Genomic DNA, 4,776 nt, shown 5'->3' on the forward strand with positions numbered 1-4,776 from the left:
GCTCTGTTGGCAATCTTGTCTAGTTCTATTGTTCATGTTGCTAGTTTGATAGAGTTGAATAATTCTGACTGTGGGGCTTTTGTGTAGAAACAATATCTTGGTAAGTGGATATTTCTTTATGCCTGTCTGTGAGTACAGTTAGGATTTCCCCAAATGTTAGTATCAGAGAAACTGCATACAAAGTAATAATTATGAGATGGTATACTACTCCTATACAGAAACAAAAGTACCTACCATCTTTCCCAGATACGTGCTTCAGGAACTGTCAAGAGAGAGGAACATATTTTCATTCATGGTGGAAACGCCCTGTGGTGGCTAAATTATGGGCAGAGACGTTTCGCATAGCCTCAGAAGTTTTCAATACACAAATTCCCCCTGACCCGGAAAATGCGCTCCTTTGCCTTCCCTCTAGAAAACTTACTAAATTGCAAAACAAATTGCTGTTACAAATTTTGGCAGCAGCAAGATGGACAATAGCACTTAACTGGCTATCACCAACTTTAGTTGTATCACAAATGAAAACCAGAGTGGATCACATACATTCCTTGTCCTATCTTTCGGCCATAATTTCTGACTCCCTAGATTTATATAAGCAAATATGGGAACCTTGGGAAAATTTTAAGAAAACTCAACTTTAATATTACAAATGTAAGTTTCTCTATGAAAAAGTGGAAAATGGGCTTTACCACATACATGGTCTGGTTAGAACTTGTCTAGTCTTTGTACTTCCAATGTGAGGGTTTGATGAGAGTATGAAGGTTTTTTATAACGCATGATTTGAAACTGTCATGTTTAATATGGTTGGTATCCATTTTGTATATGTGTTCTTTTTTTTCTTATTTATTTTTTTAGGTAACCTTTTATTTTTATTTTTCTTTTACATTTTGTTTGTATATGTTGAAATACTTCACAACGTGATATTGTTCTTGATACAATTTCTGTATAACACTGTTATATTTCATGTGACTTTTTGAAAAATTCTAAATAAAGAGAAAAAAAGTACTGTATATAGGATTTGGTGCACACTTGGTAAAAAGTAGTATGGGATCGTATAATTTCAATGTATAATGCTCTGTTGGCAATCTTGTCTAGTTCTATTGTTCATGTTGCTAGTTTGATAGAGTTGAATAATTCTGACTGTGGGGCTTTTGTGTAGAAACAATATCTTGGTAAGTGGATATTTCTTTATGCCTGTCTGTGAGTACAGTTAGGATTTGCTGTGCTTCGGGTTATTAATGCAGTTTTTCAAATCATTTATTTCCTTAAAGAGGTGGTTCACCTTCAGGTTAACTTTTAGTATGTTATAGAATGTCCAATTCTAAGAAACCTTTTAATTGGTCTTCATTATTATTTTTTTATAGTTTATGAATTATTTGCCTTTTTCTACTGACTCTTTCTAGCTTTCAAAAGGGGATCACTGACCCCATTTAAAAACAAATGCTCTGTAAAGCTACAAATTTATTGTTATTGCTACTTGATTACTCATCTTTCTGTTCCAACTCTACCATATTAATATTCCATATTCTCATTCAAATCAATGCATGGTTACTAGGGTAATTTGAACTCTACTAACCAGATTGCTGACACTGCAAACTGAAGTTCTGCTGAATAAAAAACTAAATAATGCAAAAACCACAAATAGTAAAAAATGAAAGCCAATTGTAAATTGTCTCAAACAATCGCTCCCTACATCATACTAAAAGTTAACTCAAAGGTGAGCAACCCCTTTAAACAGAGTTTGTCTAAAAGGAATAGTAACACCAAAATGAAATTGTTTTAAAGTTTCATTGCAAATTCCTTTAACCTACTCGCACTTACTGAAACCTGGCTTTCTCCTATTGACACTGCTTCACCTGCTGCCCTGTCCTATGGGGGCCTACACCTTACTCATACTCCCATACCTGGTAACAGACCTGGAGGTGGGGTAGGTTTGCTTCTTTCTCCCCGCTGTTCTTCCACCTGTTCCCTCCCTATCATTTTCTCCTGTTTCACTCTGCATTGCTGTTATATATCGACCACCAGGACCAACTGCATAATTTCTGGACAACTTTGCTGCCTGGCTTCCTTACTTTCTTTCATCTAACATCCCATCCATCATATTAGGTGACTTTAATATACCCGTTAACAACATTAACAACTCTTCTGTCTCTAAACGTCTTTCACTAACCTCCTCCCTAGGCTTATCTTTGTGCTCAGACTCCCCCTCTCACTCCGATGGTAATGCTCTGGATCTCATATTTACCAGACTCTGTTCAACCACCAATTTTACTAACTCACCATTTCCCCTCTCTGATCACAATATGTTTACATTTCAGCTCTCACTAACTCCCTCCTCACCCCCTGCTACTCCCCAAACACGTACTTACCGTGACTTGCAAGCTGTAGACATGTCACATCTCTCTTCTTCCTTTGACTCTCTTCACTTTAATATCTCAGCCATCTCATGTCCTAATGTGGCTACCTCTGTCTACTATAGTACTCTCACCACTACCCTAAATGAGCTTGCTCCTATAAAAACTAAACGTTCTAGACCCAAACCACTTCAACCTTGGCATACTGCTCATACAAAAACGTATGTGCACTTGAGCGTCGCTGGCGCAAATCCCATTCAGAATCAGACTTTTGGAGCTACATATAACACCAGCCTCTTCCAAGCCAAGCAAACATACTTTACTTCACTCATTAACTCCCTTTCTAAAAAACCAGGACAAATTTTCTCCACCTTTAACACTCTCCTTTCCCCTTCTCCACCCCCTCCATGCACATCTGTTCAAGATGTGCAAGATATTGCTGAGCACTTCAAAAACAAAATTGACACTATCAGAAGGGACATTACACTACTCAACCCCCCTAGACTTCCACCACCATCTCTCCACACTCCCCAGTCTCTCCTGTGCTCCTTCACCCCTGTCACTGATGAGGAAGTCTAAAAGCTTTTGGCCTCTTCTCATCTTACCACCTGTCTGCTTGATCCAATTCCCTCAAAACTTCTCCGCAATACCAATCCTTGTCTAATCAAAGCCTTAACTCACCTATTTAATCTTTTGCTCTCAACTGGACTGTTTCCTTCTTAACTAAAACATGCTCTTGTCACCCCATTCTGAAAAAACCCTCTCTTGATTCCTCCAATCTTGACAACCTCTGACCTATCTCTCTGCTACCTTTCATCTTAAACTACTTGAGCGCCTAGTCTACAACCGACTAACCTCATTCCTCTCTGACAATAACCTGCTGGACCCCCTACAATCTGGTTTTAAGCCACAACACTCCACGGAAACTGCCCTGACTCGACTAACTAGTTGACTGGCTAAATCCAACAATCATTTCTCATTACTAATACTGCTTGATCTCTCAGCCGCATTTGACACTGTAGATCACCCTCTCCTCCTCCAGTCCCTCCATTCACTTGGCCTTCGTGACACAGCCCTGTCCTGGTTCTCTTCTTACATCACCAATCGTTCCTTCAGTGTCTCCTACAATGGAGTAGCATCTTCTCCCCTACCTCTTTCTGTTGGGGTTCCTCAAGGCTCTGTCCTGGGACAATTACTATTCTCCCTCTATACTTCCTCACTCTGCAAATTAATCAACTTGTATGGTTTCCACTACCACCTCTATGCTGACGATACTCAGATCTATCTCTCATCTCCTGATCTCAACCCAGAACTCCCAACTCGCGTCTCCTCCTGCCTGTCCGCTATCTCTACCTGGATGTCCCAACGCTACCTTAAATTAAACCTCTCTAAAACTGAAATGGTTCTCTTTCCTCCAACTAAAACCAGTAACATCCCGGAAGTATCCATCATAGTTAACAATTCCACTATCACCCCCTCTCCCCAGGCCCGGTGCCTTGGGGTTATCCTAGATTCTGCCCTGTCATTCACTCCTCATATCCAGTCACTTATTAAATCATGTCACTTCCACCTAAGGAACATATCCAAAATACGATCACTTATCACCTAAGATGCTGCCAAAATTCTTATTCACTCTCTCATCAAGGAAAGGTCTTCCAATGTCATCTTTTCTGAAATTTTGTCTGTGCCACGTGCAAGTTTATGAAAACAGCGGGAGTTTAGGGAGCTAAATGCGTGGCTCAAGTCTTGGTGCAGGAAGGAAGGGCTTGGGTTCCTAGAGCACTGGGCTTATTTTTCGTTGGGGTACAAATTATACAGCAGTGATGGTTTGCACCTCAATGGAAGGGGGTCCGCGGTGCTAGGGAAAGAATGGCTAAGAGGTTGGAGGAGTGTTTAAACTAGGCAAGGGGGGGGTGGGTGTGATAAAGAATTATGGGGAAGCTAGGGTAGACGGGGCAGTGGGGTTAGTAAGGGGTCATGGGGGAGGAGTGAGGTATACAGTTTACCAGCTAAGGAGGTCCCTCTGTTATAAGGAAAACAGAATAATACTAACTTAACGTATAATTCTACACTAAGTAATGCAAATTTCAAAAGTAAAAGTAGTAACCTCCGCTGTATGCTGGCAAATGCACGGAGTTTGTCGGGTAAAATGGGAGACCTAGAATTAATTGCATGCTCTAAAAATTATGATATAATTGGTGTCACTGAGACCTGGTGGGATGAAACATGTGACTGGATTGTGAATTTAAATGGTTACACCCTTTTTAGGAGGGACAGAGGGATTAAAAAGGGTGGAGGAGTGTGTTTGTATGTAAAGCCTGAATTAAAGCCATGCGCTAAAGAAATAACAATAGCTGGCACTGGTGAGGGTTTAGAATCACTCTGGGTAGAGATTTTGACTGGACAAAAGGTAACAAAAAGAATT

The sequence above is a fragment of the Xenopus laevis genome, chromosome 8S (assembly GCF_017654675.1).
Source record: "Xenopus laevis strain J_2021 chromosome 8S, Xenopus_laevis_v10.1, whole genome shotgun sequence".
In the NCBI taxonomy this organism is placed as follows: Eukaryota; Metazoa; Chordata; class Amphibia; order Anura; family Pipidae; genus Xenopus; species Xenopus laevis.